A 24472-nucleotide genomic window follows, 5' to 3' on the forward strand; every position below is an offset into this window, starting at 1 on the left:
TTTACCTATTTTTCTCTATTTATTTCCCTATTTTTTCTCTATTTATTTACCTCTTTTGTTTTCTATATTTATTTACCTGTTTTTTCTATATATTTACCTATTTTTCTCTCTCATTTATTTACCTATTTTTGCTCTGTTTAGTTACCTATTTTTTCCTCTAATTTATTTACCTATTTTTTTATTTACCTTTTTTTCCTTGATTTATTTAGCTATTTTTCTGTATTTATACACTTATTTTTTCTCTAGTTTATTTACCTATTTTTTATCTATTTATTTACCTATTTTCTCTACTTATTTACCTCTTTTTTCTGTATTTATTTACCTACTTTGTTTTCTCTACTTCATTAACTATTTTTCTCTGTTTATTTACCTATTTTTTCCTCTAATTTATATACCTATTTTTTTATTTACCTTTTTTCCTTTGGTTTATTTAGCTATTTATCTATATTTATACACCTATTTTTTCTCTAGATAATTTACCTATTTTTCTCTATTTATTTCCCTATTTTTCTCTATTTATTTACCTCTTTTGTTTTCTCTATTTATTTACCTATTTTTTCTCTAGTTTATTTACCTCTTTTTTCTGTATTTATATACCTACTTTGTTTTCTCTACTTCATTACCTATTTTTCTCTGTTTATTTACCTACTTTCCTGTAATTTATTTACCTATTTTTTATTTACCTTTTTTGCTTTGGTTTATTTACCTATTTTTCTCTATTTATACACCTATTTTTTCTCTACCTAATTTACCTATTTTTCTGTATTTATATTCCTATTTTTTCTCTATTTATTTACCTCTTTTGTTTTCTCTATTTATTTACCTATTTTTCTCTAGATAATTTACCTATTTTTTCTCTATTTATTTACCTCTTTTTTCTGTGTTTATTTACCTATTTTTTCCTCTAATTTATATACCTATTTTTTTATTTACTTTTTTTCCTTTGGTTTATTTACCTATTTTCTCTATTTATACACCTATTTTTTCTCTACCTAATTTACCTATTTTTCTCTATTTATTTCCCTATTTTTCTCTATTTATTTACCTCTTTTGTTTTCTCTATTTATTTACCTGTTTTTCTCTATATATTTACCTATTTTTCTCTCTCATTTATTTACCTATTTTTGCTCTGTTTAGTTACCTACTTTTTCCTCTAATTTATTTACCTATTTTTTTATTTACCTTTTTTCCTTGATTTATTTAGCTATTTTTCTGTATTTATACACTTATTTTTTCTCTAGTTTATTTACCTATTTTTTATCTATTTATTTACCTATTTTCTCTACTTATTTACCTCTTTTTTCTCTATTTATTTACCTATTTTTTCTCTATTTATTTACCTCTTTTGTTTTCTCCATTTATTTACCTGTTTTTCTCTATATATTTACCTATTTTTTTCTCTCATTTATTTACCTATTTTTGCTCTGTTTAGTTACATATTTTTTCCTCTAATTTATTTACCTATTTTTTTATTTACCTCTTTCCTTTGGTTTATTTACCTATTTATCTCTATTTATACACCTATTTTTTCTCTACCTAATTTACCTATTTTTCTCTATTTATTTCCCTATTTTTCTCTATTTATTTACCTCTTTTGTTTTCTCCATTTATTTACCTGTTTTTCTCTATATATTTACCTATTTTTTTCTCTCATTTATTTACCTATTTTTGCTCTGTTTATTTACCTATTTTTTCCTCTAATTTATATACCTATTTTTTTATTTACCTTTTTTCCTTTGGTTTATTTACCTATTTTTCTCTATTTATACACCTGTTTTTTCTCTACCTAATTTACCTATTTTTCTTTATTTATTTACCTACTTTTTTCTCTATTTATTTACCTCTTTTGTTTTCTCTATTTATTTACCTATTTTTCTCTAGAAAATTTACCTATTTTTTCTCTGTTTATTTACCTACTTTTTCTCTATTATATTTACCTACTTTTTCTCTATTTATTTACCTATTTTTCTCTATATATTTCCCTATTTTTCTCTATTTATTTACCTCTTTGCTTTTCTCTATTTATTTTCCTATTTTTACTCTATATATTTACCTATTTTTTTCTCTCATTTATTTACCTATTTTTGCTCTATTTATTTTCCAATTTTTTCTCTATATATTTACCTATTTTTTCTCTCATTTATTTACCTATTTTTGCTCTGTTTATTTACCTATTTTTTCCTCTAATTTATATACCTATTTTTTTATTTACCTTTCTTCCTTTGGTTTATTTACCAATTTTTTCTATTTATACACCTATTTTTTCTCTACCTAATTTACCTATTTTTCTTTATTTATTTACCTACTTTTTTCTCTATTTATTTACCTCTTTTGTTTCTCTATTTAGTTACCTATTTTTCTCTATATATTTACCTATTTTTTTCTCTCATTTATTTACCTATTTTTGCTCTGTTTAGTTACATATTTTTTCCTCTAATTTATTTACCTATTTTTTTATTTACCTTTTTTCCTTGATTTATTTAGCTATTTTTCTGTATTTATACACTTATTTTTTCTCTAGTTTATTTACCTATTTTTTATCTATTTATTTACCTATTTTCTCTACTTATTTACCTCTTTTTTCTCTATTTATTTACCTATTTTTTCTCTATTTATTTACCTCTTTTGTTTTCTCCATTTATTTACCTGTTTTTCTCTATATATTTACCTATTTTTTTCTCTCATTTATTTACCTATTTTTGCTCTGTTTAGTTACATATTTTTTCCTCTAATTTATTTACCTATTTTTTTATTTACCTCTTTCCTTTGGTTTATTTACCTATTTTTCTCTATTTATACACCTATTTTTTCTCTACCTAATTTACCTATTTTTCTTTATTTATTTACCTACTTTTTTCTCTATTTATTTACCTCTTTTGTTTCTCTATTTATTTACCTATTTTTCTCTATATATTTACCTATTTTTTTCTCTCATTTATTTACCTATTTTTGCTCTGTTTAGTTACATATTTTTTCCTCTAATTTATTTACCTATTTTTTTATTTACCTCTTTCCTTTGGTTTATTTACCTATTTTTCTCTATTTATACACCTATTTTTCTCTACCTAATTTACCTATTTTTCTCTATTTATTTCCCTATTTTTTCTCTATTTATTTACCTCTTTTGTTTTCTATATTTATTTACCTGTTTTTTCTATATATTTACCTATTTTTCTCTCTCATTTATTTACCTATTTTTGCTCTGTTTAGTTACCTATTTTTTCCTCTAATTTATTTACCTATTTTTTATTTACCTTTTTTCCTTGATTTATTTAGCTATTTTTCTGTATTTATACACTTATTTTTTCTCTAGTTTATTTACCTATTTTTTATCTATTTATTTACCTATTTTCTCTACTTATTTACCTCTTTTTTCTGTATTTATTTACCTACTTTGTTTTCTCTACTTCATTAACTATTTTTCTCTGTTTATTTACCTATTTTTTCCTCTAATTTATATACCTATTTTTTTATTTACCTTTTTTCCTTTGGTTTATTTAGCTATTTATCTATATTTATACACCTATTTTTTCTCTAGATAATTTACCTATTTTTCTCTATTTATTTCCCTATTTTTCTCTATTTATTTACCTCTTTTGTTTTCTCTATTTATTTACCTATTTTTTCTCTAGTTTATTTACCTCTTTTTTCTGTATTTATATACCTACTTTGTTTTCTCTACTTCATTACCTATTTTTCTCTGTTTATTTACCTACTTTCCTGTAATTTATTTACCTATTTTTTATTTACCTTTTTTGCTTTGGTTTATTTACCTATTTTTCTCTATTTATACACCTATTTTTTCTCTACCTAATTTACCTATTTTTCTGTATTTATATTCCTATTTTTTCTCTATTTATTTACCTCTTTTGTTTTCTCTATTTATTTACCTATTTTTCTCTAGATAATTTACCTATTTTTTCTCTATTTATTTACCTCTTTTTTCTGTGTTTATTTACCTATTTTTTCCTCTAATTTATATACCTATTTTTTTATTTACTTTTTTTCCTTTGGTTTATTTACCTATTTTCTCTATTTATACACCTATTTTTTCTCTACCTAATTTACCTATTTTTCTCTATTTATTTCCCTATTTTTCTCTATTTATTTACCTCTTTTGTTTTCTCTATTTATTTACCTGTTTTTCTCTATATATTTACCTATTTTTCTCTCTCATTTATTTACCTATTTTTGCTCTGTTTAGTTACCTACTTTTTCCTCTAATTTATTTACCTATTTTTTTATTTACCTTTTTTCCTTGATTTATTTAGCTATTTTTCTGTATTTATACACTTATTTTTTCTCTAGTTTATTTACCTATTTTTTATCTATTTATTTACCTATTTTCTCTACTTATTTACCTCTTTTTTCTCTATTTATTTACCTATTTTTTCTCTATTTATTTACCTCTTTTGTTTTCTCCATTTATTTACCTGTTTTTCTCTATATATTTACCTATTTTTTTCTCTCATTTATTTACCTATTTTTGCTCTGTTTAGTTACATATTTTTTCCTCTAATTTATTTACCTATTTTTTTATTTACCTCTTTCCTTTGGTTTATTTACCTATTTTTCTCTATTTATACACCTATTTTTTCTCTACCTAATTTACCTATTTTTCTCTATTTATTTCCCTATTTTTCTCTATTTATTTACCTCTTTTGTTTTCTCCATTTATTTACCTGTTTTTCTCTATATATTTACCTATTTTTTTCTCTCATTTATTTACCTATTTTTGCTCTGTTTATTTACCTATTTTTTCCTCTAATTTATATACCTATTTTTTTATTTACCTTTTTTCCTTTGGTTTATTTACCTATTTTTCTCTATTTATACACCTGTTTTTTCTCTACCTAATTTACCTATTTTTCTTTATTTATTTACCTACTTTTTTCTCTATTTATTTACCTCTTTTGTTTTCTCTATTTATTTACCTATTTTTCTCTAGAAAATTTACCTATTTTTTCTCTGTTTATTTACCTACTTTTTCTCTATTATATTTACCTACTTTTTCTCTATTTATTTACCTATTTTTCTCTATATATTTCCCTATTTTTCTCTATTTATTTACCTCTTTGCTTTTCTCTATTTATTTTCCTATTTTTACTCTATATATTTACCTATTTTTTTCTCTCATTTATTTACCTATTTTTGCTCTATTTATTTTCCAATTTTTTCTCTATATATTTACCTATTTTTTTCTCTCATTTATTTACCTATTTTTGCTCTGTTTATTTACCTATTTTTTCCTCTAATTTATATACCTATTTTTTTATTTACCTTTCTTCCTTTGGTTTATTTACCAATTTTTTCTATTTATACACCTATTTTTTCTCTACCTAATTTACCTATTTTTCTTTATTTATTTACCTACTTTTTTCTCTATTTATTTACCTCTTTTGTTTCTCTATTTAGTTACCTATTTTTCTCTATATATTTACCTATTTTTTTCTCTCATTTATTTACCTATTTTTGCTCTGTTTAGTTACATATTTTTTCCTCTAATTTATTTACCTATTTTTTTATTTACCTTTTTTCCTTGATTTATTTAGCTATTTTTCTGTATTTATACACTTATTTTTTCTCTAGTTTATTTACCTATTTTTTATCTATTTATTTACCTATTTTCTCTACTTATTTACCTCTTTTTTCTCTATTTATTTACCTATTTTTTCTCTATTTATTTACCTCTTTTGTTTTCTCCATTTATTTACCTGTTTTTCTCTATATATTTACCTATTTTTTTCTCTCATTTATTTACCTATTTTTGCTCTGTTTAGTTACATATTTTTTCCTCTAATTTATTTACCTATTTTTTTATTTACCTCTTTCCTTTGGTTTATTTACCTATTTTTCTCTATTTATACACCTATTTTTTCTCTACCTAATTTACCTATTTTTCTCTATTTATTTCCCTATTTTTCTCTATTTATTTACCTCTTTTGTTTTCTCCATTTATTTACCTGTTTTTCTCTATATATTTACCTATTTTTTTCTCTCATTTATTTACCTATTTTTGCTCTGTTTATTTACCTATTTTTTCCTCTAATTTATATACCTATTTTTTTATTTACCTTTTTTCCTTTGGTTTATTTACCTATTTTTCTCTATTTATACACCTGTTTTTTCTCTACCTAATTTACCTATTTTTCTTTATTTATTTACCTACTTTTTTCTCTATTTATTTACCTCTTTTGTTTTCTCTATTTATTTACCTATTTTTCTCTAGAAAATTTACCTATTTTTTCTCTGTTTATTTACCTACTTTTTCTCTATTATATTTACCTACTTTTTCTCTATTTATTTACCTATTTTTCTCTATATATTTCCCTATTTTTCTCTATTTATTTACCTCTTTGGTTTTCTCTATTTATTTTCCTATTTTTTCTCTATATATTTACCTATTTTTTTCTCTCATTTATTTACCTATTTTTGCTCTATTTATTTTCCTATTTTTTCTCTACAGGGTGTCCCACTAAGGAGTGGACAGCGCGATATCTCTTAAAGTATTGTCGATAAAAATATAAAAAAAATAGGGAATTGCATGGTTCGAGGGGGCCCATTTATTAGCGCGAACGAATTTTGTTTTCGATTATTATTTTAAAAGATACGATGGTCAAGTTCGGTTTTTCAAATGGAACTATTTTTTTTGAACACCTGAGTTGATAGTGCGTTCCAAGACAAATTCAATAAGCTTTAATGTATACACTTTATTTCCACTGGTTTTTAAGATATTGCGCTTGCAAAATTACTGATTTTCACTGGAAGAAAACCCTCTGGAATAGGAAGGACCGGGGTCGGTCTTACTGGCGCTACGGGTGGCATTGCCTGTTGAAACTGATACCTACCTGCCAATGGTCTACGACAGGGTTCGCAGGCCCAAAAGCTGGACAATTCTTTTCCGTCAGAAATGCTACCTAGGGTGGTACATCTGCGGTATCGAGAAGCGCATCGTTACTTTTATTTCGCACTTGCTTCTACGCTCGGATGGCCGGTTCTTTTGGGAGGGATGCAAGTTGGATTGGTTAGGTTAGGAGGAGTGAAAGTTGCTAGACTAAATTTCAACCATAGGGAGCAGATTGTGTCAAAAGAAAAGAATTGTCCAGCCTTTGGGCCTGCCATTTCTGGCGTAGACCTTTGACAGGTAAGTATCCATTTCAACAGGCAGTGCCACCCGTGGCGCCAGTAAGACCGCCCCCGGTTTTTGCCATTCCAGAGGGGTTTCTTGCAGTGAAAATCAGTAAATTTGCAAGCGCAATATCTTAAAAACCAGTGGAAATAAAGTGTATACATTAAAGCTTATTGAATTTGTCTTGGAACGCACTATCAACTCAGGTCTTCACAAAAAATAGTTCCATTTGAAAAACCGAACTTGACCATCGTATCTTTTAAAATAATAATCGAAAACAAAATTCGTTCGCGCTAATAAATGGGCCCCCTCGAACCATGCAATTCCCTATTTTTTTTATATTTTTATCGACAATACTTTAAGAGATATCGCGCTGTCCACTCCTTAGTGGGACACCCTGTATATATTTGCCTATTTTTTTCTCTCATTTATTTACCTATTTTTGCTCTGTTTATTTACCTATTTTTTCCTCTAATTTATATACCTATTTTTTTATTTACCTTTTTTCCTTTGGTTTATTTACCTATTTTTCTCTATTTATACACCTATTTTTTCTCTACCTAATTTACCTATTTTTCTTTATTTATTTACCTCTTTTGTTTCTCTATTTATTTACCTATTTTTCTCTATATATTTACCTATTTTTTTCTCTCATTTATTTACCTATTTTTGCTCTGTTTAGTTACATATTTTTTCCTCTAATTTATTTACCTATTTTTTTATTTACCTCTTTCCTTTGGTTTATTTACCTATTTTTCTCTATTTATACACCTATTTTTCTCTACCTAATTTACCTATTTTTCTCTATTTATTTCCCTATTTTTTCTCTATTTATTTACCTCTTTTGTTTTCTATATTTATTTACCTGTTTTTTCTATATATTTACCTATTTTTCTCTCTCATTTATTTACCTATTTTTGCTCTGTTTAGTTACCTATTTTTTCCTCTAATTTATTTACCTATTTTTTTATTTACCTTTTTTTCCTTGATTTATTTAGCTATTTTTCTGTATTTATACACTTATTTTTTCTCTAGTTTATTTACCTATTTTTTATCTATTTATTTACCTATTTTCTCTACTTATTTACCTCTTTTTTCTGTATTTATTTACCTACTTTGTTTTCTCTACTTCATTAACTATTTTTCTCTGTTTATTTACCTATTTTTTCCTCTAATTTATATACCTATTTTTTTATTTACCTTTTTTCCTTTGGTTTATTTAGCTATTTATCTATATTTATACACCTATTTTTTCTCTAGATAATTTACCTATTTTTCTCTATTTATTTCCCTATTTTTCTCTATTTATTTACCTCTTTTGTTTTCTCTATTTATTTACCTATTTTTTCTCTAGTTTATTTACCTCTTTTTTCTGTATTTATATACCTACTTTGTTTTCTCTACTTCATTACCTATTTTTCTCTGTTTATTTACCTACTTTCCTGTAATTTATTTACCTATTTTTTATTTACCTTTTTTGCTTTGGTTTATTTACCTATTTTTCTCTATTTATACACCTATTTTTTCTCTACCTAATTTACCTATTTTTCTGTATTTATATTCCTATTTTTTCTCTATTTATTTACCTCTTTTGTTTTCTCTATTTATTTACCTATTTTTCTCTAGATAATTTACCTATTTTTTCTCTATTTATTTACCTCTTTTTTCTCTGTTTATTTACCTATTTTTTCCTCTAATTTATATACCTATTTTTTTATTTACTTTTTTTCCTTTGGTTTATTTACCTATTTTCTCTATTTATACACCTATTTTTTCTCTACCTAATTTACCTATTTTTCTCTATTTATTTCCCTATTTTTCTCTATTTATTTACCTCTTTTGTTTTCTCTATTTATTTACCTGTTTTTCTCTATATATTTACCTATTTTTCTCTCTCATTTATTTACCTATTTTTGCTCTGTTTAGTTACCTACTTTTTCCTCTAATTTATTTACCTATTTTTTTATTTACCTTTTTTCCTTGATTTATTTAGCTATTTTTCTGTATTTATACACTTATTTTTTCTCTAGTTTATTTACCTATTTTTTATCTATTTATTTACCTATTTTCTCTACTTATTTACCTCTTTTTTCTCTATTTATTTACCTATTTTTTCTCTATTTATTTACCTCTTTTGTTTTCTCCATTTATTTACCTGTTTTTCTCTATATATTTACCTATTTTTTTCTCTCATTTATTTACCTATTTATGCTCTGTTTAGTTACATATTTTTTCCTCTAATTTATTTACCTATTTTTTTATTTACCTCTTTCCTTTGGATTATTTACCTATTTTTCTCTATTTATACACCTATTTTTTCTCTACCTAATTTACCTATTTTTCTCTATTTATTTCCCTATTTTTCTCTATTTATTTACCTCTTTTGTTTTCTCCATTTATTTACCTGTTTTTCTCTATATATTTACCTATTTTTTTCTCTCATTTATTTACCTATTTTTGCTCTGTTTATTTACCTATTTTTTCCTCTAATTTATATACCTATTTTTTTATTTACCTTTTTTCCTTTGGTTTATTTACCTATTTTTCTCTATTTATACACCTGTTTTTTCTCTACCTAATTTACCTATTTTTCTTTATTTATTTACCTACTTTTTTCTCTATTTATTTACCTCTTTTGTTTTCTCTATTTATTTACCTATTTTTCTCTAGAAAATTTACCTATTTTTTCTCTGTTTATTTACCTACTTTTTCTCTATTATATTTACCTACTTTTTCTCTATTTATTTACCTATTTTTCTCTATATATTTCCCTATTTTTCTCTATTTATTTACCTCTTTGCTTTTCTCTATTTATTTTCCTTTTTTTACTCTATATATTTACCTATTTTTTTCTCTCATTTATTTACCTATTTTTGCTCTATTTATTTTCCAATTTTTTCTCTATATATTTACCTATTTTTTTCTCTCATTTATTTACCTATTTTTGCTCTGTTTATTTACCTATTTTTTCCTCTAATTTATATACCTATTTTTTTATTTACCTTTCTTCCTTTGGTTTATTTACCAATTTTTTCTATTTATACACCTATTTTTTCTCTACCTAATTTACCTATTTTTCTTTATTTATTTACCTACTTTTTTCTCTATTTATTTACCTCTTTTGTTTCTCTATTTAGTTACCTATTTTTCTCTATATATTTACCTATTTTTTTCTCTCATTTATTTACCTATTTTTGCTCTGTTTAGTTACATATTTTTTCCTCTAATTTATTTACCTATTTTTTTATTTACCTCTTTCCTATGGTTTATTTACCTATTTTTCTCTATTTATACACCTATTTTTTCTCTACCTAATTTACCTATTTTTCTCTATTTATTTCCCTATTTTTTCTCTATTTATTTACCTCTTTTGTTTTCTATATTTATTTACCTGTTTTTTTCTATATATTTACCTATTTTTCTCTCTCATTTATTTACCTATTTTTGCTCTGTTTAGTTACCTATTTTTTCCTCTAATTTATTTACCTATTTTTTTATTTACCTTTTTTTCCTTGATTTATTTAGCTATTTTTCTGTATTTATACACTTATTTTTTCTCTAGTTTATTTACCTATTTTTTATCTATTTATTTACCTATTTTCTCTACTTATTTACCTCTTTTTTCTGTATTTATTTACCTACTTTGTTTTCTCTACTTCATTAACTATTTTTCTCTGTTTATTTACCTATTTTTTCCTCTAATTTATATACCTATTTTTTTATTTACCTTTTTTCCTTTGGTTTATTTACCTATTTTTCTCTATTTATACACCTATTTTTCTCCAGTTATTTACCTATTTTGTCTCTCATTTATTTACCTATTTTTCTCTATTTATTTACCTATTTTTCCTTTAATTTATTTACCTATTGTTTTATTTACCTTTTTTCTTTGATTTACTTAGCTATTTATCTATATTTATACACCTATTTTTTCTCTAGATAATTTACCTATTTTTCTCTATTTATTTCCCTATTTTTCTCTATTTATTTACCTCTTTTGTTTTCTCTATTTATTTACCTATTTTTTCTCTAGTTTATTTACCTCTTTTTTCTGTATTTATATACCTACTTTGTTTTCTCTACTTCATTACCTATTTTTCTCTGTTTATTTACCTATTTTTTCCTCTAATTTATATACCCAATTTTTATTTACCTTTTTTCCTTTGGTTTATTTACCTATTTTTCTCTATTTATACACCTATTTTTTCTCTACCTAATTTACCTATTTTTCTTTATTTATTTACCTACTTTTTTCTCTATTTATTTACCTCTTTTGTTTCTCTATTTATTTACCTATTTTTCTCTATATATTTACCTATTTTTTTCTCTCATTTATTTACCTATTTTTGCTCTGTTTAGTTACATATTTTTTCCTCTAATTTATTTACCTATTTTTTTATTTACCTCTTTCCTTTGGTTTATTTACCTATTTTTCTCTATTTATACACCTATTTTTTTCTCTACCTAATTTACCTATTTTTCTCTATTTATTTCCCTATTTTTTCTCTATTTATTTACCTCTTTTGTTTTCTATATTTATTTTCCTGTTTTTTTTCTATATATTTACCTATTTTTCTCTCTCATTTATTTACCTATTTTTGCTCTGTTTAGTTACCTATTTTTTCCTCTAATTTATTTACCTATTTTTTTATTTACCTTTTTTTCCTTGATTTATTTAGCTATTTTTCTGTATTTATCCACTTATTTTTTCTCTAGTTTATTTACTTATTTTTTATCTATTTATTTACCTATTTTCTCTACTTATTTACCTCTTTTTTCTGTATTTATTTACCTACTTTGTTTTCTTTACTTCATTAACTATTTTTCTCTGTTTATTTACCTATTTTTTCCTCTAATTTATATACCTATTTTTTTATTTACCTTTTTTCCTTTGGTTTATTTACCTATTTTTCTCTATTTATACACCTATTTTTTCTCTACCTAATTTACCTATTTTTCTTTATTTATTTACCTACTTTTTCTCTATTTATTTCCCTATTTTTTCCTCTAATTTATTTACCTATTTTTTTATTTACCTTTTTTTCCTTGATTTATTTAGCTATTTTTCTGTATATATACACTTATTTTTTCTCTAGTTTATTTACCTATTTTTATCTATTTATTTACCTATTTTCTCTACTTATTTACCTCTTTTTTCTCTATTTATTTACCTATTTTTTCTCTATTTATTTACCTCCTTTGTTTTCTCTATTTATTTACGTTTTTTCCCTCTATTTATTTACCTATTTTTTTTAATTAGCTATTTTTCTCTATTTATACACCTCTTTTTTCTCTAGTTTATTTACCTCTTTTTTCTGTATTTATTTACCTACTTTGTTTTCTCTACTTCATTAACTATTTTTCTCTGTTTATTTACCTATTTTTTCCTCTAATTTATATACCTATTTTTTTATTTACCTTTTTCCCTTTGGTTTATTTACCTATTTTTCTCTATTTATACACCTATTTGTTCTCTACCTAATTTACCTATTTTTCTTTATGTATTTACCTACTTTTTTCTCTATTTATTTACCTCTTTTGTTTTCTCTATTTATTTACCTATTTTTCTCTAGAAAATTTACCTATTTTTTCTCTGTTTATTTACCTACTTTTTCTCTATTATATTTACCTACTTTTTCTCTATTTATTTACCTATTTTTCTCTATATATTTCCCTATTTTTTCTCTATTTATTTACCTCTTTGGTTTTCTCTATTTATTTTCCTATTTTTTCTCTATATATTTACCTATTTTTTCCTGTCATTTATTTACCTATTTTTGCTCTGTTTAGTTACCTATTTTTGCCTCTAATTTATTTACCTATTTTTTTATTTACCTTTTTTTCCTTGATTTATTTAGCTATTTTTCTGTATATATACACTTATTTTTTCTCTAGTTTATTTACCTATTTTTCTCTATTTATTTACCTATTTTTTCTCTATTTATTTACCTCCTTTGTTTTCTCTATTTATTTACGTTTTTTTCCCTCTATTTATTTACCTATTTTTTTTAATTAGCTATTTTTCTCTATTTATACACCTCTTTTTTCTCTAGTTTATTTACCTCTTTTTCTGTATTTATTTACCTACTTTGTTTTCTCTACTTCATTAACTATTTTTCTCTGTTTATTTACCTATTTTTCCCTCTAATTTAAATACCTATTTTTTTATTTACCTTTTTTCCTTTGGTTTATTTACCTATTTTTCTCTATTTATACACCTATTTTTTCTCTACCTAATTTACCTATTTTTCTTTATTTATTTACCTACTTTTTTCTCTATTTATTTACCACTTTTGTTTCTCTATTTATTTACCTATTTTTCTCTATTTATTTACCTATTTTTTCTCTGTTTATTTACCTATTTTTTCCTCTAATTTATATACCTATTTTTTATTTACCTTTTTTCCTTAGGTTTATTTACCTATTTTTCTCTATTTATACACCTATTTTTCTCTAGTTATTTACCTATTTTGTCTCTTATTTATTTACCTATTTTTTCTGTATTTATTTACCTATTTTTCCTTTAATTTATTTACCTATTGTTTTATTTACCTTTTTTCTTTGATTTATTTAGCTATTTATCTATATTTATACACCTATTTTTTCTCTAGATAATTTACCTATTTTTCTCTATTTATTTCCGTATTTTTCTCTATTTATTTACCTCTTTTGTTTTCTCTATTTATATACCTATTTTTTCTCTAGTTTATTTACCTCGTTTTTCTGTATTTATATACCTATTTTTTCTCTACTTCATTACCTATTTTTCTCTGTTTATTTACCTATTTTTTCCTCTAATTTATATACCTATTTTTTATTTACCTTTTTTCCTTTGGTTTATTTACCTATTTTTCTCTATTTATACACCTATTTTTTCTCTACCTAATTTACCTATTTTTCTGTATTTATATACCTATTTTTTCTCTATTTATTTACCTCTTTTGTTTTCTCTATTTATTTACCTATTTTTCTCTAGATAATTTAGCTATTTTTTCTCTATTTATTTACCTCTTTTTTCTCTGTTTATTTACCCATTTTTTCCTCTAATTTATATACCCATTTTTTTATTCACCTTTTATCCTTTGGTTTATTTACCTATTTTCTCTATTTATACACCTATTTTTTCTCTACCTAATTTACCTATTTTTCTCTATTTATTTCCCTATTTTTCTCTATTTATTTACCTCTTTTGTTTTCTCTATTTATTTACCTGTTTTTCTCTATATATTTACCTATTTTTCTCTCTCATTTATTTACCTATTTTTGCTCTGTTTAGTTACCTACTTTTTCCTCTAATTTATTTACCTATTTTTTTATTTACCTTATTTTCCTTGATTTATTTAGCTATTTTTCTGTATTTATACACTTATTTTTTCTCTAGTTTATTTACCTATTTTTTATCTATTTATTTACCTATTTTCTCTACTTATTTACCTCTTTTTTCTCTATTTATTTACCTATTTTTTCTCTATTTATTTACCTCTTTTGTTTTCTCCATTTATTTACCTGTTTTTCTCTATATATTTATCTATTTTTTTCTCTCATTTATTTACCTATTTTTGCTCTGTTTAGTTACATATTTTTTCCTCTAATTTATTTACCTATTTTTTTATTTACCTCTTTCCTTTGGTTTATTTACCTATTTTTCTCTATTTATACACCTATTTTTTCTCTACCTAATTTACCTATTTTTCTGTATTTATTTACCTATTTTTCTCTATTTATTTACCTCTTTTGCTTTCTCTATTTATTTACCTATTTTTCTCTAGATAATTTACCTATTTTTCTCTATTTATTTGCCTATTTTTTCTCTGTTTATTTACCCATTTTTTCCTCTAATTTATATACCTATTTTTTTATTTACCTTTTTTCCTTTGGTTTATTTACCTATTTTCTCTATTTATACACCTATTTTTTCTCTACCTAATTTACCTATTTTTCTCTATTTATTTCCCTATTTTTCTCTATTTATTTACCTCTTTTGTTTTCTCCATTTATTTACCTGTTTTTCTCTGTATATTTACCTATTTTTTTCTCTCATTTATTTACCTATTTTTGCTCTGTTTAGTTACATATTTTTTCCTCTAATTTATTTACCTATTTTTTATTTACCTCTTTCCTTTGGTTTATTTACCTATTTTTCTCTATTTATACACCTGTTTTTTCTCTACCTAATTTACCTATTTTTCTCTATTTATTTCCCTATTTTTTCTCTATTTATTTACCTCTTTTGTTTTCTATATTTATTTACCTGTTTTGTTTCTCTATTTATTTACCTATTTTTCTCTATTTATTTACCTATTTTTCTCTGTTTATTTACCTATTTTTTCCTCTGATTTATATACCTATTTTTTTATTTACCTTTTTTCCTTTGGTTTATTTACCTATTTTTCTCTATTTATACACCTATTTTTCTCTAGTTATTTACCTATTTTGTCTCTCATTTATTTACCTATTTTTTCTCTATTTATTTACCTATTTTTCCTTTAATTTATTTACCTATTGTTTTATTTACCTTTTTTCTTTGATTTATTTAGCTATTTATCTATATTTATACACCTATTTTTTCTCTAGATAATTTACCTATTTTTCTCTATTTATTTCCGTATTTTTCTCTATTTATTTACCTCTTTTGTTTTCTCTATTTATTTACCTATTTTTTCTCTAGTTTATTTACCTCTTTTTTCTGTATTTATATACCTACTTTGTTTTCTCTACTTCATTACCTATTTTTCTCTGTTTATTTACCTATTTTTTCCTCTAATTTATATACCTATTTTTTATTTACCTTTTTTCCTTTGGTTTATTTACCTATTTTTCTCTATTTATACACCTATTTTTTCTCTACCTAATTTACCTATTTTTCTTTATTTATTTACCTACTTTTTTCTCTATTTATTTACCTCTTTTGTTTTCTCCATTTATTTACCTGTTTTTCTCTATATATTTACCTATTTTTTTCTCTCATTTATTTACCTATTTTTGCTCTGTTTAGTTACATATTTTTTCCTCTAATTTATTTACCTATTTTTTATTTACCTCTTTCCTTTGGTTTATTTACCTATTTTTCTCTATTTATACACCTATTTTTTCTCTACCTAATTTACCTATTTTTCTGTATTTATTTACCTATTTTTTCTCTATTTATTTACCTCTTTTGTTTACTCTATTTATTTACCTATTTTCTCTAGATAATTTACCTATTTTTTCTCTATTTATTTACCTCTTTTTTCTCTGTTTATTTACCTATTTTTTCCTCTAATTTATATACCTATTTTTTTATTTACCTTTTTTCCTTTGGATTATTTACCTTTTTTCTCTAATTATACACCTATTTTTTCTCTACCTAATTTACCTATTTTTCTCTATTTATTTCCCTATTTTTCTCTATATATTTACCTATTTTTTTCTCTCATTTATTTACCTATTTTTGCTCTGTTTAGTTACCTATTTTTTCCTCTAATTTATTTACCTATTTTTTTATTTGCCTTTTTTCCTTGATTTAATTAGCTATTTTTCTCTATTTATACACCTATTTTTTCTCTAGTTTATTTACCTCTTTTTTCTGTATTTATTTACCTACTTTGTTTTCTCTACTTCATTAACTATTTTTCTCTGTTTATTTACCTATTTTTTCCTCTAATTTATATACATATTTTTTTATTTACCTTTTTTCCTTTGGTTTATTTACCTATTTTTCTCTATTTATACACCTATTTTTCTCTATTTATTTACCTCTTTTGTTTTCTCTATTTATTTACCTATTTTTTCTCTAGTTTATTTACCTATTTTTTCTTCTAATTTATATACCTATTATTTATTTACCTTTTTTCCTTTGGTTTATTTACCTATTTTCTCTATTTATACACCTATTTTTTCTCTACGTAATTTACCTATTTTTCTCTATTTATTTCCCTATTTTTCCTCTATTTACTTACCTATTTTTTCTCTCATTTACTTACCTATTTTTGCTCTGTTTAGTTACCTATTTTTTCCTCTAATTTATTTACCTATTTTTTTATTTACCTTTTTTTCCTTGATTTATTTAGCTATTTTTCTGTATTTATACACTTATTTTTTCTCTAGTCTATTTACCTATTTTTTATCTATTTATTTACCTATTTTCTCTACTTATTTACCTCTTTTTTCTCTATTTATTTACCTATTTTTTCTCTATTTATTTACCTCCTTTGTTTTCTCTATTTATTTACGTTTTTTCCCTCTATTTATTTACCTATTTTTTTTTAATTAGCTATTTTTCTCTATTTATACACCTATTTTTTCTCTAGTTTATTTACCTCTTTTTCTGTATTTATATACCTACTTTGTTTTCTCTACTTCATTAACTATTTTTCTCTGTTTATTTACCTATTTTTTCCTCTAATTTATATACCTATTTTTTTATTTACCTTTTTTCCTTTGGTTTATTTACCTATTTTTCTCTATTTATACACCTATTTTTTCTCTACCTAATTTACCTATTTTTCTCTATTTATTTCCCTATTTTTTCTCTATTTATTTACCTCTTTTGTTTTCTCTATTTATTTTCCTATTTTTCTCTAGATAATTTACCTCTTTGTTTTCTCCATTTATTTACCTGTTTTTCTCTATATATTTACCTATTTTTTTCTCTCATTTATTTACCTATTTTTGCTCTGTTTAGTTACATATTTTTTCCTCTAATTTATTTACCTATTTTTTATTTACCTCTTTCCTTTGGTTTATTTACCTATTTTTCTCTATTTATACACCTATTTTTTCTCTACCTAATTTACCTATTTTTCTGTATTTATTTACCTATTTTTTCTCTATTTATTTACCTCTTTTGTTTACTCTATTTATTTACCTATTTTCTCTAGATAATTTACCTATTTTTTCTCTATTTATTTACCTCTTTTTTCTCTGTTTATTTACCTATTTTTTCCTCTAATTTATATACCTATTTTTTTATTTACCTTTTTTCCTTTGGATTATTTACCTTTTTTCTCTAATTATACACCTATTTTTTCTCTACCTAATTTACCTATTTTTCTCTATTTATTTCCCTATTTTTCTCTATATATTTACCTATTTTTTTCTCTCATTTATTTACCTATTTTTGCTCTGTTTAGTTACCTATTTTTTCCTCTAATTTATTTACCTATTTTTTTATTTGCCTTTTTTCCTTGATTTAATTAGCTATTTTTCTCTATTTATACACCTATTTTTTCTCTAGTTTATTTACCTCTTTTTTCTGTATTTATTTACCTACTTTGTTTTCTCTACTTCATTAACTATTTTTCTCTGTTTATTTACCTATTTTTTCCTCTAATTTATATACATATTTTTTTATTTACCTTTTTTCCTTTGGTTTATTTACCTATTTTTCTCTATTTATACACCTATTTTTCTCTATTTATTTACCTCTTTTGTTTTCTCTATTTATTTACCTATTTTTTCTCTAGTTTATTTACCTATTTTTTCTTCTAATTTATATACCTATTATTTATTTACCTTTTTTCCTTTGGTTTATTTACCTATTTTCTCTATTTATACACCTATTTTTTCTCTACGTAATTTACCTATTTTTCTCTATTTATTTCCCTATTTTTCTCTATTTATTTACCTCTTTTGTTTTCTCTATTTATTATCCTATTTTTTCTCTATATATTTACCTATTTTTTTCTCTCATTTATTTACCTATTTTTGCTCTGTTTAGTTACCTATTTTTTCCTCTAATTTATTTACCTATTTTTTTATTTACCTTTTTTCCTTTGGTTTATTTACCTATTTTTCTCTATTTATACACCTATTTTTTTCTACCTAATTTACCTATTTTTCTCTATTTATTTCCCTATTTTTCCTCTATTTACTTACCTATTTTTTCTCTCATTTACTTACCTATTTTTGCTCTGTTTAGTTACCTATTTTTTCCTCTAATTTATTTACCTATTTTTTTATTTACCTTTTTTTCCTTGATTTATTTAGCTATTTTTCTGTATTTATACACTTATTTTTTCTCTAGTCTATTTACCTATTTTTTATCTATTTATTTACCTATTTTCTCTACTTATTTACCTCTTTTTTCTCTATTTATTTACCTATTTTTTCTCTATTTATTTACCTCCTTTGTTTTCTCTATTTATTTACGTTTTTTCCCTCTATTTATTTACCTATTTTTTTTTAATTAGCTATTTTTCTCTATTTATACACCTATTTTTTCTCTAGTTTATTTACCTCTTTTTCTGTATTTATATACCTACTTTGTTTTCTCTACTTCATTAACTATTTTTCTCTGTTTATTTACCTATTTTTTCCTCTAATTTATATACCTATTTTTTTATTTACCTTTTTTCCTTTGGTTTATTTACCTATTTTTCTCTATTTATACACCTATTTTTTCTCTACCTAATTTACCTATTTTTCTCTATTTATTTCCCTATTTTTTCTCTATTTATTTACCTCTTTTGTTTTCTCTATTTATTTTCCTATTTTTCTCTAGATAATTTACCTCTTTGTTTTCTCTATTTATTTTCCTATTTTTCTGTAGATAATTTACCTACTTTTTCTCTGTTTATTTACCTATTTTTCTCTATATATTTACCTATTTTCTCTCTCATTTATTTACGTATTTTTTCTCTGTTTATTTACCTATTTTTTCCTCTAATTTATTTACCTATTGTTTTATTTACCTTTTTTCTTTGATTTATTTAGCTATTTATCTATATTTATACACTTATTTTTTCTCTAGTTTATTTACCTATTTTTTATCTATTTATTTACCTATTTTTCTCTACTTATTTACTTCTTCTTTCTCTATTTATTTACCTATTTTCTCTACTTATTTACCTCTTTTTTCTGTATTTATTTACCTACTTTGTTTTCTCTACTTCATTAACGATTTTTCTCTGTTTATTTACCTATTTTTTCCTCTAATTTATATACCTATTTTTTTATTTACCTTTTTTCCTTTGGTTTATTTACCTATTTTTCTCTATTTATACACCTATTTTTTCTCTACCTAATTTACCTATTTTTCTTTATTTATTTACCTACTTTTTTCTCTATTTGTTTACCTCTTTTGTTTTCTCTATTTATTTACCTATTTTTCTCTAGATAATTTACCTATTTTTTCTCTGTTTATTTACCTACTTTTTCTCTATTATATTTACCTACTTTTTCTTTATTTATTTACCTATTTTTCTCTATATATTTACCTATTTTTCTCTCTCATTTATTTACCTATTTTTGCTCTGTTTAGTTACCTATTTTTTCCTCTAATTTATTTACCTATTTTTTATTTACCTTTTTTTCCTTGATTTATTTAGCTATTTTTCTCTATTTTTACACCTATTTTTTCTCTACTTTATTTACCTATTTTTATATATTTATTTGCCTATTTTTTCTCTTTTTTAGTTACCTATTTTTTTATCTATTTATTTACCTATTTTTCTCTATTTATTTACTGATGGTTTTATTAAGTGAGATACTCGTCGATATGGTTATTGTAATGTATTTGCCTTTGTTATTTACACGACATAAGAAAGGTCCTTGCTATACAAAGGTATATAACGCACTAATCTAAGGTTTAGCTCGTGGTAGTTTCGTCGCTACCGCTCGTCATGAAAGACACGGTTGATACCTAGATGGGTAAGTGTACTTGCCCATTTCTAACACTCCCCCATATCATTGTGTCTGTAATAACTCTAATTCATATTCATTAATTGAACACATATTTCGTGTTTACATCTAGATAACGCTTTTGTTAGTATATCAGCTACCATTAAGTTTGTACTTAGGTATTTTACGTCTATAATGCCTGTTTCCTGCGCGTCTCGGGAAAAATGATACCTAATGTCTATATGTTTACTGCGTGAATGGTGCACGCTGTTCTTAGATAACTGTATCGCACTTTGATTATCACAGTATATTTCCGTCGCATTTTCTATTAGGTTAGTGATTTTCATATGTTTTAACAATTTTCTTACATAGTCTACTTCGTTCGCGGCTTGCGAAAGAGCCATGTACTCTGCCTCCATGGTAGAGAGCGCGACGGACTTTTGTTTCTTACTACACCAGCTGATCGGACCGCCCGCTATACATAAAAGGAATCCAGTATATGACTTCCTATCGCTTGTGTCGCTTGCCCAATCGGCATCTACATATGCCATAAAGTTATTTTGCTCAGTGTTGTACTTTATGCTATATTCTATTGTCCCTTTTAGATACTTTAGTACTCGCTTCGCCATCTTCCAATGAGTTGAGGACGGATTTTCACAGAACCGGCTCAGTAAATTGGTTGTAAAAGCTATGTCGGGCCTCGTGGCGTTTGCCAGATAATTTAAACTACCTACTAGTTCCCTATATGGCTTATCTAACTTTTCGTTAACGTTATCTTTGGTTTCCGACAGTAACTGTAGAACATTTAGATTTTTTTTATGGGCGTATTCATGGGATTACAGTCTTCCATGTGGAACCTTTTTAAGAGATCTTTTATATATTTCTTTTGCTTTATTGTAATGCTGCCTATATCCCCTTCTCTTTCTATGTGTATTCCCAAGATGTCTCTAACAGTTCCTAAATCCTTCATTTTAAATTTTTGTTTTAATATTTCTTTTAACTTAATTACATTTTCTAAATTCGCGGACGCTATTAACAGATCGTCGACATATACTACTATTATTGTATCTTGGCCCGTTGTCGGCTCGGTATATACACAAGGATTCTGGGGTGTTCTTTTAAAGTTAATGCTAGTTAAGTAATTATCTAATTTGCGATACCACTCGCGTCCGGCCTGTTTCAGGCCGTATAGAGGTTTATTCAACTTACATACTCTCTCTTCCGCACCCGGTTTGACAAACTGTTCAGGCTGCTCCATATATAACTCGTCTCGCAAATCGCCTTGTACATACGCAGTTATGACATCCATTTGATGGATATGCATTCCTCTTATGGCGCTGACTCCTAACAGCGTACGGATGTTCTCCAAACGTGCCACTGGTGCGAAAACCTCATTGAAATCTATCCCTTCGCGTTGTTGGTCGCCTCTAGCCACTAGTCTGGCTTTGTATTTTTGGATGGAGCCATCCTGATGCTCCTTGACCTTAAACACCCATTTATTCTTTATTACTTTTTTATTCTTGGGTCTACTCACCAAGATCCATGTGTTGTTTTCCATCAAAGTGTCATATTCTTCTTTCATTGCGTGTAGTCATGCGTCTTGGTTTGGATCTTCCATCGCCTGACGTACAGTTGTTGGTGCTTGTTGAGTTTGTTTGGTTTGGTATAATTTTCGTGGTCTGCCTGGCTTTCCCGTCTTCTCCAGTTTGGGACGACCCGGTCCTCGGCTGGTTTTCGGAGTGTCATTGCTGATTGGTGGTTCTTCTGCTGGTTCTTCTTTTTGAGAGAGGTCTTCGCTGACATCTTCCTCTGATGAACTGTCCTCTGCTGAACTCTCTGCGTCTGTTGTTTTTGGGACTGGTTTTTTTATTTGTGCTTCTAGTAGGCTTGGTTCGTCTTTGCATGTGCTTGTCCCTTGGTCTTCTATAAAACGAACGTCTCTTCTTTTAAAGACTTTTTTTGTTCCTCTTTCCCACAAGCTGTATGCTTTGGCCTCTTCTGAATATCCGACTAGGACGTATTCTTTTCCTTTGGGCTCGAATTTATTTCTTTTGCGTCCCTTCTCTAGGGCTATGACTCGGCTTCCAAATTTTCTTAGAAAACCTACGTATGGTTTCTCGCCGGTCCAAACTTCATGCGGCGTGGTTTCTTGATTTGCTGTCGTTGGACATCTATTTCTTATATATGCCGCTGTTCCAATTGCCTCGGCCCATAAGGTGATTGGTAGTTCTGCTTGCATAAGCAAACATCTGGCCATTTCTACTAGAGTACGATTTAGCCTTTCGGACACTCCATTCTGTTGGGGCGTGTATTCTACAGTTAGTTCCCTTGTTATGCCTTCCTTTTTCAAAAATTCACTAAATGCGTGCGATAGATATTCAGTACCGTTGTCGGTCCTCAATTTCGTAATTCTGTGGCCTGTTGAGTTTTCTACACGAGCCTTATATTCTTTGAACGCATCCAGTACATCAGATCGGTTCTTTAATGGTATGACCTGAACGTGACGACTTTTGTCATCTATGAAGGTCACAAAGTATTTGGCTCCCCCTAAAGATGCTTTACTAAATGGACCACATATATCACTGTGCACTAACCCTAGTACTTCCTTTTCTCTTCGCACAGACGATTTAAAGGGCAACTGGTGTATTTTTGCTTTTTCGCATATTTCACATATAGGATTGGAAATGTCAATTTTGTCCTTTATTCCAATCACCATTTCCTTGTTTTTTAATTTTCGTACGTCGCTGTAATTTAAGTGCCCCAATCTTTGGTGCCATTTGGTTATTGCACTGTTTTGTTCCGTTTGTATCATGGCACTATGTTTTGCACTTTCTTCCACTACATACAGACCATTTTGTTCCTTCGCAATCATTGCCAGTGACCCGTCTGGACGCGTTATTTTAGCACTGTCTTTGTAAAAGGTCACCCTGTACCCATTTTTGGTTATTTTGGACACTGACATCAAATTGTTCTTGAAGCTGGGTACGAACATGGCCTCTTTTAATTTAATGTTGTTTTTGTTTTTATTTGCGATGTTGATTTTTAGTTCAATTTGTCCTTTTCCCATCGAGTTTACACTCTCTTCGGTGGCTGTGTATATTTGGCTGTGATGATCATGAATGTCTGTGAATTTGTTTTTATCATTACTCATATGTGTGGTCGCTCCACTATCTAGATACCAAGTGGTGGATTTTGTGCAATAGTTGTTAAACGCTGAGGCTGTCCATGCGTCGCTCCGACCTTGTGTTGAATTGTCCATCTTCGTACGACAATCCCTTGCACGGTGTCCATACTTTTTGCATATGTTGCAGTTTCCATTAAATTTATTTTGCTTTTCCTTATCCTTTTTGTTTTTGTTATATTTTTTTGTTACTAAGGCATTGTTACTGTTGGTTTCTTCCTCTGCTTTGTTGCTGGTTTCTCCTTTCCTCGCTTCCTCTTCTATCAACTTTAACTTTAGGCTTTCGAGGTTAGGTAACTCGTCACGTGACTCGATGGCAACCGCGAAATTTTCGTACTCTGTTGGCAAGGAGCTCAGCAACATTATCGACGCTAGTTCGTCTGGAATCTTTATCCCCACTCCTTCCAACTGTTCGACTTTAAATTGGAAGTCGTTAATGTATTGCGTCATAGTTTGCTGAGGTTCCTTTTTCAGCCTGTGTAATTGCTTATAAAGAGCGGCTTTTCGCACTGGACCTCTGGACTCATGTACGCTCTTTAGTTTTTCCCAAGCTTCATGCGAAG

General features: G+C 25.5%; 1 long non-coding RNA gene across 50 annotated transcripts in view; it reads right to left on the reverse strand.

Annotated features, from left to right (window-relative positions):
- Nucleotides 1–148: 148 nt before the first annotated feature.
- The window catches only part of LOC143378110 (uncharacterized), a 48322-nt gene continuing 23998 nt past the window's right edge, over nt 149–24472 (reverse strand). For 40 of the 50 annotated variants that reach the window (XR_013087571.1, XR_013087564.1, XR_013087566.1 and 37 more), the window contains 11 exons: nt 15475–15604; nt 14769–14977; nt 14225–14473; nt 12034–13974; nt 10271–11555; nt 9259–9948; nt 8016–8963; nt 5420–5985; nt 4024–5097; nt 2352–3029; nt 149–2030 (listed from right to left, as the gene is read on the reverse strand). This is a non-coding gene — a long non-coding RNA (uncharacterized LOC143378110). Of the gene's footprint in view, nt 2031–2351; nt 3030–3065; nt 3146–4023; nt 5098–5419; nt 5986–8015; nt 8964–9258; nt 9949–10270; nt 11556–12033; nt 13975–14224; nt 14474–14768; nt 14978–15474; nt 15605–24472 lie in introns of all 50 variants that reach the window. The other 10 variants (XR_013087542.1, XR_013087553.1, XR_013087547.1 and 7 more) reach the window with 10 other exon arrangements.

Source organism: Andrena cerasifolii, unplaced genomic scaffold (genome assembly GCF_050908995.1).
Source record: "Andrena cerasifolii isolate SP2316 unplaced genomic scaffold, iyAndCera1_principal scaffold0304, whole genome shotgun sequence".
Taxonomy (NCBI): domain Eukaryota; kingdom Metazoa; phylum Arthropoda; class Insecta; order Hymenoptera; family Andrenidae; genus Andrena; species Andrena cerasifolii.